Genomic DNA, 13,224 nt, shown 5'->3' with positions numbered 1-13,224 from the left:
AAAGGCTAGTTTAGTGATGAATGAATGAATGAATGAATGAATGAATGAATGAATACCATATCCTAAATCTTAAATCGCTCACTACCTATTTAGTAGAAATGTCCTGAGAAGTATTGTTGTTCTTAATGTTATTTTAACATTTGTCATCCTAACATTTTCCCTATTCATACTGTCAAAAATGTGCAAATGTGGAATTATGCTCTACATTGCTCTGCAGTGTATGAAGGCAGGAAACAGAGCAAATCAAGATGAGGAAATTTTTCCAATCTCTTAACTTCTCTGGTAAATTAATAAACTACCCTGAATGTTGTTCTGAATTTAGAAAGGTTTTAAAACAAATTACTTTTTTCTTCTCGGCCCCTTTAAGAATCAACCTACATCCCAGTTTTCAAATGTGAAATGCCCTTCAACCATAAAAGGACAAAAAGAGAAGGGATGAAATGATACACTCAAGGACACAGTTTTAAAGAATTAGATTGCTACATCACCTCACAGCAGACAGTCTGGAAATGACAATTGCTAGGCTTTTTGATGGTATTAGCAGAGTAGTAAATATAATGTATATGTCATTTTTATTCCAGACAGGAAGACTGGAGGTAGTTACCAGTGAATGACAGTAAATTGTACCAGATGCCAAGTAAATTTTAACAGCCTTTTAGCTGCACTTCTCATATTCACATACTCATTAGTATTTTAATTTTTAGGTATATAACTCAAGGTCTCAATACAACCCCATGTAAAAAGAAATTTTCAAAGATGTCTATAGAATAACATCCTGCTCTTGAGACAAAAATCCATAGTTTGATCAAGAAATTATTGTGTTGGTACCCAAGAGAAATGAAAGCACATATCCACATAAAGAATTAAATATGAATGTTCTTAGCAGCATTACTCATAATTACCAAAAAGTAGAAACAATCCAACTGCCCATTAACTAGTGAAGGTATAAACAACATGTGGCCCATCCAGACAATAAAATATTACTCAGGAATAAAAAGATATGAACTAGTCATAGATGATACATTATAGATGAACCTCAAAATCATTATGCTAAATGAAATAAGCCAGGTGCAAAAGACTCATATTCTATTATTCCACTTATTTGAAATATCTAGAGAATAAAAACCTAAGAGATAGAAAGCAGATCAGTGACTACCTGGAACTAGGGGTGGGAGCAGGGATTGCCTGCAAAGGAACCTAAGAGATCTATCTAGGGCAACAGAAAGGTTCTAAAATTGAATTCTGGTTACAGTTACAGAACTTTGTAAATTTACTTCCTCATCAATCCTTAGTTTACATGACCTCTCAGCAGTTTAGGTCTTAGGGTTGATGCTATAATGCATTGAGACTTGGGGAGTTATTGGAACGGGTGAATAGATTTTGCACCTTCACCTCTCCAAAGCCCCCATCAATTCCAACTGCCTACTGCACATTTCTACTGGGATAACACCTTGGCATTTACATTCATAATGTATTTCATCACATCTAAATCACCATCATTTATAAAATAAACCATTATTTTGTATACAAGAAAAAAGTCACCAATTTGATGACATTCTATTCATTGTAAGAACCCCAGTTAATTGAGACATATGAAAAGGGGGGGGGGGTGCGAGGCGCTGGTTTGCAGGGAACACTGTGTCCTGGGTTCAATGAACTCTAGTAAGGAGGTAAAGGATTGTTTCAGCTGGAATTCAGAAAAGAAGATATTTCAAGCAGCTGGCAGAGCTTGAACAAAGGCACGGATGTTTGGACAACTATGGCATCTGGAATGACGAAAGACAACTTGAAACAGACCTATTATCAAAAAGATATGAACACTTAAGCAGGCTCCCAACAATTATCATAATCTCCTAACCCTTAAATGCACTTCAGCATCCACACTCAAACTCTCACCAAAGCACAGTCTTGTTCTAAATGAAAATGCACCATTCACTTCATTCCTGAAACTACCCTCTTTTAAAATCACCTGGTAAGGAGTTACACGTTTTAAGAATTCTATAACTCAGAAATTAGCAAATTACATTAGCTTTTTAAGATTGTTTCTACTTTTTTAAAAATCCTAAATAAAGAGGGGCACCTGGGTGGCTCAGTCAGTTAAGCATCCAACTCCTCATTTTGGCTCATGTCATGATCTCAGGGTTGGTGAATTCGAGCCCCACAATGGGCTCTCTGCTGACAGCACAGAGCCTGCTTGGGATTCTCTCTCTGTCTCTCTCTCTCTCTCTCTCTGTCCCTCCCCCACTTGTGCGCTTGTGCTCGCTCACTCTCTTTCTCTCTTTCTCTCTCTCTCAAAATGAATAAATATAAATTCTAAATAAAGAGTTTTCTTTTAAAAATATGTGTTAAGAATGAAAGAAAAAAAGCACATCAATAAGGAAGAATGTCTAGTACTTGCACAGGCAGGCCAAAGTCCAGAATGTACTACAGTCAATGGGAAAATGTCAAGGATAACAAAAATAATTTACCTGGATCATAAAGTGACAAGAATTAGCAAGAAATGAGTCCCTCTTCCTCACTTCACTTTTGGGAGATAGTATCATCACTAAATAACAAAAGAGAAAAAAAAGGAGACATAAACACACAGGCCCTAGTTCCTCCTGTTCTAGTTTGTCTTCACCTGGAAAGAATAGAGGGACTCGAGCTCAGGAACGATGAGGAACAATAAGAAGCATCCAGCCCATTTACTATGGTCACAGCCTCTATTCTCAGCTGGACTGTGCAGGGAATTCAGTTTCCCTAAGGGCCTGAAAGCCCTTGTATATGTTCACAAGGAACAAATGCATGGAACAGTAAAGAAATCAAATTACTTCTATTCAAGAAAAGCCCCTCCCCCCCCCCCACTTCATAACTGCTGCCCTCTTTGTAGGCCACTTGTCACACCTCAGCTTCCACTCCTCAAGCCATGCTTAAAATTTCTTTTGTCCTGGGTAAAGTTGTTCCACTTCATCTCACAAAACTGCAGCTGCCTACGAAGCTGCCAACCTCTCTGTTCTGCACAGTTCCAAAGAATAATCTACTGGAGCAAGCATCGTTTTCATGCTAGCATCATGTAAGTACCTTATTGTCGCTGACACCATCTTGCTATTTAATGCTTTATTGGCTCTTACGTATGCGGACACAGACATCAAAAAGCCAAAACCAATGTCTAATCTAAACCTACTACACATACGCTTTTTTCCTGATTTGCCTCTCCATCTACAGCCTTACTAAAGTTCAAGTAAGCCATAGCTAGATTTGAAAGCAAGCTAATCCCATCAGTGGACCCAACAGGAGAAATTTAGCCCTGAGGCGACATTACCCAATGTCTGAAGATGTGTTTGGTTGTCAGAGGCAGTAAGGGAGATTACCACTGGCATCTAATCAGCACTGTCAGGGGAAAGTGCTAAACATCCTACAAGGCACAGGACAGGCTGCACAAGAGACAGTTATCCAGCCCAACATGTCAACAGTGGTAATATTGAGAAAACTTACAGTAGTCTACAAAATGTTACCAATTCCATGACTATAAAGCCATTTTTCATTTGACATGTATTCTTGGTATATAGAGTTACAGTATCTGCCTTCAAAGATTTAACAATGAATGAGCCAGAATGCCTGTTCTTCATACCTACCATGCATACATTTAACCACGTTCAGAGATCACCAGCCATCAGATAAAATAATGCATGTTAAAAACACACTGACTTTATTATTCCCAAAACACATGTAAGCTATTAATGTGAATAAATCATTAATAAGTCATTTAATAAATTCATGAAAAAGCAGTCACTAATGGTTCCTATGCATAATTTTCATTTATCTGCATTAAACATGATACCTGCATTAAACATGATATCCCCTCACCATAACCAGAAAGAATGTATGGAGTCTCTCTTTTACATCAGGAGATCTGAGCCACAGACCTGACCCTACATGGCTGGAGTATATATTCTGGATCTGCCTGATGCCCATTATGATGCTCCCACACCATGCTACTGGTTTATGTGAACATTTTGTTTGTTGGATAACATGCTAAGTAGAAACATGACCAAATGCATGGTTTCGAAAAGGAAAAAAAAAAAACTAGGAATAAAAAAGAGAGAGAAAGAGCTTTTTTTTTTTTCTTTTTCCCCAATCATCACTGCTTATGCCAGAGATGTTGGGGATGATTATTTCAGCTGTGTCCTTCCTGTGCCTCTGAGGCCCTTCCATTGTCCACAATTTGTGACCTGATCCTATGTTTTTGATCAGCTTGTCTGTCAGTTAAAATTTGCCATCAAACAAAACTTTTACCAAATGCTACCCTTATGCCCATTGGACTTAAACCAGCTACTCTTCCCACATTTTATACTCTGAATTAAATTGTGTGTGAAAATTACCTTTTATTGACTTTAGTGAGAGCCTTATACAAACTGAGGGCAGATTTCAACTGCCCACTGCCAAAATAGCCCTCTGTCCCATCTGTTGGATGCACATATCATTAAGACTTTTATTAGCCTCAGAAATAGAGAACTCATTTTATGGTGTTAGCTAAAAATCTACGAAAGTCCTTGAAAAGCAGCTCTTACTGGTCCTGGTAACCACTGAATTTCAGCCAATGCTGCTAGAGAGCCAGACTAGCCATAGACATCAAAAGTTTAAAATGCATGTAAATGATAATACCAAAAGGTAATTTCATTGGCTATAAATTCATACTTTACACTAAAGTGCTCAAAGAAAGTGGAGACTTTTCAAAATTTAATTTTTTAAGGAGTGTTAAGAAAATTTCCTCAGAAACTCTGGAAAAAAACATAATGGCTTACAGAAAACACTGTGAAGTAAAGACATGGCATAAGAGTCACCATCAGAAGAAATCAAGAACTTTCTTGGAAATGAAAAAGTTGTAAAAGGCTTAACCATTAGGGGCCCAGGGAGAAGTAATGACCTTTTACCAGAAGAAGAGAATAAAATCATGGAAGCCTAATATGGCTTTTTACAGTTCTGCTTACAATTACGCATTAGACAATTTACCCCTTGTGGATGAGTTCCTAAAGCCTGCTGAGATGTTGCACTTGGAGAAACGAATACATGCTGTTTTTTCTTCTGTTGTGGTTCATTTTTATTAAAACAAGAAACCTACAACAACTAAAAGAATTTTTCACTTTTGCTGAATTTTACTCTTTCCAAGAAGACTGACAGCATGGATGAACATTTGTCCAATATTTGTAGTAAGTCCAACAATAAAAGACAATGGCTTATACATTCATGCCCAGTCAATGTCCTATGGGCTAGAATTCATAAAACAAAGGCAGCAGATGGCATACCTAAATTTAATTTGCTATTTGATTTATCCTTGCGTTACCATTCTGAAATGCAGACACTGAATGTTTTCTAACACCGTTAGAAAACACAAGATCATGCTTTGAGCAAGTTTATCATATAATCTGATACTGGACCATCAATCCTGAAAATGAAAACTGTAGCCCATCCACAGAGGCAGTCTTCTCAGATGAAGAGGGACCTGTCAAACAGCCAATATTCCATGTATCGGGGATGGCATTTCATGCAGTGTGTAATCACCACTTATGGCAATAAAGCAATACCAGACACCATCAAAAGGAAGAATGTGCCTTTGATACTGCTGTTCGGATTTGAAATTAGGAAGGATATTTTCATGTGTTTCAGCCTTACCTCCCAATGTTTCCTGAGAAAACTGATGTTTTCTTGGGTTGATTAATGTGATTACCTTTCCTTGTGGCTTCTTCTCTTGAACACTTTGCTACCATCTTTGACTGCCCATTAGTATATATACAGATGAATATTCTGGGCTACCACATTCTAAAATGAAAACTTCTTGAGACTTATGTTACTGCTTCTGGCAGCTGTCAAAATAATTCCTGCTGACATCATGTTTAACACACTTGCCTCCAAGTCAGATCAATGTTGGGGAACAGCATGCAGTGCTGCAAAATGAGGTCATTAATTGTGAAGCAACTTCAACCCTCCTTGTGTTTGGAGACCAAAACTTCCAAGGTAAAAGGAAACTGAACAGTCAAAGATTCTGAATCTTGTTTTAAATCTCAATCAAGGTGTCAATTTAGCTATTTAATTCTCAAAAGTCTTTTGAAGGATCTTATTATTTTAAAGTATGGTGATAAAATATCTAGTTCTTCAAAGGGACCGTAAAACATTCCAGCGTTAAAATATATCCCTCCCAAAGGGTGAACATCCAAGTGCTAACATCCATTGTACTCATCATCTTTTAAGCACTTAAATGTCAACTTTTTCAAATGACTCGAGGAGAATCTGTGGTCAACCTGTTACCTTCAACCATGTCAACCAGACTGGCCATCATAGGTTAGCCTATCAAATGACCTCATAGTAATATAATAAAAAGCACAAGACTCTCAATGAGTCAGAATCTGAGGACAGAAAAAACAATCTGGTGGTTAGAAGTAAACTGCCAAATGACAGCATCAGCTGTATTATCTGTGCGCCTGGAGGTTGCCCTTCCAAGCTAATTTTAAGAATAAATTGAAATTGAACTGGAGCCATACAAAGTAGAACACAGACCTTTTTGAAGATTCATATCAGGTAAATATTAAACAGGTTGTCAGAAAATATCGGCATTTTGTTTTTTGGAATTGATTTTATGCTTTTATTTCTCTACCCATACAGAATTTTAATTAACATTTATTTATTAAAACCTGCCCTTTTCTCAAAAGGTTTTAAGCAATTTGATGTTTTGTTACGGCATGTTAAGAATAAAGATAATTCCCCACTACCTTACAAACTAGCAAAAAACAAACATTTCTCATATTTGAATTAAAGATATAAATGTACGTCTTCTTACAAGTTTGTTTCCAATAAAGTAAAGATGTTAATATGGAAATATAACATTTAATTTATTCATTTAATAATTCAAAATACCTTGGATTTTTTTCCTAAAATCCATAATCTAACACACAAATCAAGTATCAAAATATTAAGATAGATGGCCTATAAGAATTAACAAAGATAAATGTAGGTACAAAAACAGGTTGATTTATTTGGCACCATTCCAATCTACCTCCCTACTCTTCTGTCCTGATTAATTGCCCTCAGCAAGGAGCTGGAGCCTAGTTATGCTGTTTTCTTAATTCCGGTTGATGGAGTGTTGATACAAGGATAGAAGGAGAACCAACTGCCTTCAAACTAACCCATTCTTCAAGAGTTAATCAATCACAACTTGTCCATTTTAATTATCTCCCAAATTCCAAATAGAGATATGTTTGCAGTTTCCAAATATTTGCTTGATTAAAGATGTTTTTCTTGTTTCAACAAGGAACCTCAAATTGATGAGTCAGGTGGTAAGATTTATGGGGTGAAGTTGTCCTGTTTATCTTCCAGCTTTCAAAAATACTGGTCTACAATTCAGTAGTAAACAACATTCCCCCAGAGATATGCAGACCACATCCATTAACGATGATAATCATGTTTAAAAACATATGTATAAACATACATCAACATCAGTAAATGCCAGAGAGAAAAACCAGCCAAGAAAATGTTTACAAGCCTCCTTCTTCACATCCATAAAAAAAAAAAAAAACCAGCTTATTTGCATATTAAATATAATTACACAAAGCTAACAGGCCATTGGTGCACCTGGATAACATTTTCTGGTTGTTTTTGCCCTCCTTGGAGCAATACCAACAGATTGGGTCATCAATCAGTTACACCCATCAAGTTATAGGGAAATTCTGGCTGCCTCACAAACAACTGGACAATTCAGTTAAGGTAAGGATTTGAGCAGAATTTTGACTGAACTAATCATTTCTTTTGCTAGATAGAAACAAAAAAAAAAGCTAACTTTTCAGAAATAATTCTCCATTTAGGAGCTTCGCCTCTATCATCTGAAATCCTATTGTGTTTTTAATATCAGAATCAAAGCCCCAAAGTTCTCCTTTCATAGTAAATGGTCTAGCAATTGATGATAGAATATGATGATAATGATGATGATGATGATGATACAAAATTTACGAACAAATAATTTTTATATAAAATTCCTCTTGTTCTGGGGGCGCCTGGGTGGCTCAGTCAGTTGAGCGTCCGACTTCAGCTCAGGTCATGATCTCGCGGTCCATGAGTTCAAGCCCGCGTCGGGCTCTGTCCTGACAGCTCAGAGCCTGGAGCCTGTTTCAGATTCTGTGCTCCCTCTCTCTCTGACCCTCCCCCGTTCATGCTCTGTCTCTCTCTGTCTCTCTCTGTCTCAAAAATAAATAAATGTTTAAAAATTTTTTAAATAAATAAAAAATAAAATAAAATAAAATAAAATAAAATAAAATAAAATAAAATAAAATTCCTCTTGTTCGATATCAACAGACACAAATACATGTACAAAATACTTGAACCCGTCCAAGTCATTAGAACTATTTTCTCTGATTAAACAGAAATTACACATTCCCTAATTTATCTCTCTTCCCTTATATCATTTTGTCCTTAACAGTGAAGAAGAGCCCTCACCCACTAGTTCTATGTAGCACACAAGTTGAGAGAACAGTTTACCCAGAATCATCCATTGACCCAATTGTTAAATCCACACTCTAAAACAAAGAAGGAAGATGTCAAGAAAACTACTCCTTTAATATTTGTGCCTAACCACTTGCATGCCTGGCACAACAAGGCTTGAAGAGCAGAAATTAAGTCCCTTTCATCTCTGAATGCTCCATAGCACTTAGCCTAGTGACCTTAATGCTGAAGTCACAATAAACTCTTTGTCCTTGAACAAAACAGACTAAGAATCCACGAAACCAAACTCTTTAGTTAATGTGATTCCATTTGTGATCTCAGTCTAAAGTTTCCCAAAATGTGTTCCCAAAATCACTGGTCCTAAGTGATGCTTTTGAAGAAAATGTACCACAACCAAACATACCAGAATGCAGCAAACGTCCTAAGTCTTCCAATTTCAACCAGACTTAACCAACCCAGTGCTCTACTGTGAGATACTTGGGGAAATGCTGTCAGAGCCCCCTTTTTGATGATTTACCATACACATTAAAGACTCTAAGAACCCTACACTAAAGGAGCTTGTTTCTTTTAGCGTAAAGCAAACACATCTGACCTCAGAACCCCTTCCTATTTAACACCATAGAATATGTTTGGAGAAACGCTTTTCCAGAAACTGAGACCTCATATAGAATGAATTATAACACCATGGGGCAGTTTACACACTCTCCCAAAATCTCACACCGTTACATGAAACACAGACACAAAGGTGCTTTGGGACTTATTAGTCACCAAGCTGTGAATAAAAAATAAGAATTTAAATGTATAAACATGAGATAGGAAGCAGAAATCTCAATATCTACGGACAAACTATTACAGCTAACAAAAAAAATTTTAATTACTAACTGGAAATCCTAATTGCCCTCTACTTGCATTCACAAAGCATCAACTGAAATAAATTCTCTAGTATGTTTAAAGTTCCAAGTACAACACCACAAGTCATCCACAAATGATTATTCCCTCCTTTAGTGTATATCTGTAATTCTTTTTAACTGTCCAGATCTGAACTGCTTCTCTAAGTTTGTAGAATACTCTAGCTAAAGAGCCATACAAGGCTCCCACTATGAAAGTTAAAATTCAGAATCCCACTTTCCCAGCCTCTCTTGAAACTGGGACACTGACCTAAGATCTTGACTTTGGCTTGGGAACTGGTGACAGATACAAGTGAGGATTGCTCAAGATTCATCCGGGGAAGGGTGGCAATGGCAGCAGTAATAGCTGTATTAGAAATTTTGCATGGGGTGTATGCCAAGATTCTAGGAGTGGTCAAATGACTTAGGCCTGGCCAATCAGCACATCCCATCATCCTGACCACAGAATTGCTTCAAATATAGGCAGATGCATGTGCCAAGTAAGTCCACTAAGATTCAATATGAAAATCTGGGTTAGATTTTTGAGAAGAAACTACCTTTCCAATAGAACTGCCAATTCAGTAGGATGTAAAACTGAACCTAACAGTGGCCTATTATCACATGGCAGAATTCACCAAAAAGAAAGACGTGTAAATCATCAACTGAACTTGTGAAGCCAGCACTACTGCTAAACACTTCACTTGCATGAATGAGTTTTCCCTTGCATTTAGCTAGTTTATTGTTTAGACCAGGGTTGTTATGCATGATAGAATTCCCATAGACTCCCTCCTTGCAGGCCATGATAGAGTTTGTTCAGTAGTTATCTGTTGTCACTGTATTATTGCCTCAGGTGAAGTGAAACAGTCAATACTGAAATTGAAGAAGAAAGCCACCTGGCTTTCTAAAGCAGACATTGATGGCTTATGGAATTTTTTCAGCTGGTTGGGTCTCATACCCTGGGGAGGAATGGCTGAGGTCAATGTTACAGATTGGTTTCATCATGCTGCTTAGAGTCCTGTGGATATTAACCTTAATTAAATGCCACATTAGATAAATTGAATGGATTTGGTCCTAGCCCCTGTCAGTCAGATTGATCAGAGTGACCAACAGAGTAGCATACTCATGAGGAAATTCACCAGAAATCAAGAGGGTATAGAAAAGGGTAGGTAATGACAGACAATTCTCCATGGATCCCTCTGTTTCTATACATCCCAGGACAGCTCTTATTCTGGACTATCTTTTCAAAGATGTTTAAATAGCAAACAGCTTGGAAGACAGAAGTGACATCTCCCTTTGTGGCAAAGGAAAGTTCTGTTTGCCCTCCAGGATAATAAAGCAAACGTCAAAGGCAAAAGTTGAACAGATTTGCTAGCAGGCCCCTCATGAGGTTGAGAGTTTCCTAAACTCAATATTCCTCAACTGTGACACAAACCTCTGTACCCAGCATCCAACTGGGACACCTTCACATTTCCCTATGGGACTGGAAAATTAAAAGACCGATACAACCATAAAGTCTATGCCGTCTGCTATGTCATGCATAATAATGCCCTTTGATTCTGACCCAGGAATTTCATGTCTTCTGCCAGCCTCTATGAAACTGTGGAAGGACAGTTTATCATCTTATAAGTAGGATAAAATTTCAGACCCTTCCGTTTTTTGACAAAGACCCAGATTAATATACAGAGATAGCATGCGTATAAGTTCAAAGTCTAAATATTATATCAGTTCTCCCCAAATTGATCTATAGATTCAATGTAATCCCAATCAAAATCCCAGCAAGATTCTTCATAGAAATTGACAAGTTGGTACCAAAATATAAATGGAAATGTGAAGTATTTGGAATCAAACTTAGAAAAGAATAAAGTTGGAGGACTTATTTCATGTTAAGACTTACTATAAAGTATAATAATCAAGACATTGTAATAGTGGTATAAAACTAGACAAGATCAATGGAATATAATAGAAAGTCCAAAATTACACTCCACATATATGGTCAAATGAATTTTGACAGAGAAACCAAAGTAATTAAATGGGGAAAGAAGTCTTCTTAACATACAGTAATATACTGGAGATCCATATTTTAAGTTTGTTGATCCATACTTCACACCATAAAACCCAAATGACAAAGCTCTTTTAAGAAACATAGGCAAATATGTTTGAGACCTTGGGATAGGCAAAGATTTGTTGGAAAGAATGTAAAAGGCATGAACTTTAAAAGGAAAACGTATATAAACTGAAGCTTCATCAAAATTTAAAACTTCTGCTCATAAAAAGATAAAACTGAGAAAATGAAAATGAAAGCCACCTACTGAGAAGAAATACTTGTCATACATATTTCTAACAAAGGACTTCTATGCAGAATATATAAAGAACCGCTACAAAGCAATAATAAGCCAAATAACCAAATTTTTTCAAAAAGGCAACTGACCTAAATAGATGCTTGACAACAAAGAATTATAAATGGTCAATGCATATATGAAAAGATATACAACATCATAAGTTTCAGGGAAATAAATACAAATTAAAAGCACAATTAGATACCAGTGCACACTCACTCGAGCAACTGGATACTGGTACAAGCTTAAACTGGTACAACTACTATGGGAAAAAGTTTGGCAGAATCTTAGGTTAAACCTTCACCTACATTATTATTTAGCAATTCCACTCTTAGATATTTACCTCCCCCAAGGTGAAAACCTATGTCAACAAAAAGGTCTGTAAAAAAATTTTTACGACAGCTCTATTCATAATAACACAAAATTGGAAACAACACAAGTATCCATCAACAAGAAAATGAATAAACAAATTGTCGTATATTCACACAATGAAATATAACTTGGTATTAAAGAATAACAAGCTAATAATGCAAACAAAAATACTAATATATCTCAAAAACATTATCTTCAATGAAAGAAGCCAGACACAAAGGAATATTTATGGTATGATCTCATTTATATGAAGTTTTAGTACAGGCAAAACTAATGTATGAAGCTAAAAATCCAAATAGTGGTTGCCTGAGGGGAATACAGAAATACTAGAAAGTTCTCAAAAGAACTTCTTAGTTATTTTGAGAGTTCTGATGAAAATGCTCTAAACTTTGATTGAGATGTTTGTTACATGAGTATATATACATTTGTCAAAACTCATCAAATGTTACACTTATATCTATATAATTTATTACATATAATTCTCAATTCAAAATGAAGAATATACTACAAAAAATTATAAAATATATTTTTTAATTTAAATTCAATTTAGTTAACATACAGTGTAGCATTGGTTTCAGGAGTAGAACCCAATGATTCATCACTTACATAAACACCGAGTGCTCAGCCCAAGTGCCCTCCTTAATGCCCATCACCCATTTAGCCCATTCCCCCCCACGCCATCCACTTTCCCTCCAGCAACCCTCCATTTGCTTTCTGTATTTAAGGGTCTCTTGGGGCACCTGAATGCCTCAGTCTGTTAAGTGTCTGACCTCAGTTCAGGTTATGATCTCACAATTCGTGTGTTTGAGCCACACATTGGGCTCTCTCTGCTCTCAGCATAGAGCCTGCTTCAGATCCTCTGTCCCCCTCTCTCTCTGCCCCTCCCCCACTTGGGCTCTCTCTCTGCCTCTCTCAAAATAAATAAATAAACTTTAAAAAAAATGAGCCTCTTATGGTTTGCCTTCCTTTCCATTTTTATCTTATTTTTCCTTCCCTTCCCTTATGTTTATCTACTGTGTTTCTTAAATTCCACACAAGTGAAATCCTATGATATCTGTCTTTCTCTGACTTATTTCACTAAGCATAATACACTCCAGCTCCATCCACATTGTTGCAAATGGAAATATTTCATTCTTTTTGATCACTGAGTAATAGTCTGG

General features: G+C 36.6%; 1 long non-coding RNA gene across 1 annotated transcript; it reads right to left on the bottom strand.

Moving 5' to 3' along the window:
* Positions 1 to 1,658: 1,658 nt before the first annotated feature.
* Positions 1,659 to 12,713, bottom strand: LOC122242078. Its single transcript, XR_006222250.1, has 3 exons — positions 12,671 to 12,713; positions 2,469 to 2,545; positions 1,659 to 1,797 (listed from the first exon to the last, which is right to left on the bottom strand). It is a non-coding gene; the product is annotated as an uncharacterized LOC122242078 (long non-coding RNA).
* Between the last annotated feature and the right edge of the window lie 511 nt (positions 12,714 to 13,224).

Source organism: Panthera tigris, chromosome C2, assembly GCF_018350195.1.
Source record: "Panthera tigris isolate Pti1 chromosome C2, P.tigris_Pti1_mat1.1, whole genome shotgun sequence".
NCBI lineage: Eukaryota > Metazoa > Chordata > Mammalia > Carnivora > Felidae > Panthera > Panthera tigris.
Note: the sequence above shows the minus strand (reverse complement) of the source record. Positions and strands in the feature narration are given on the sequence as shown.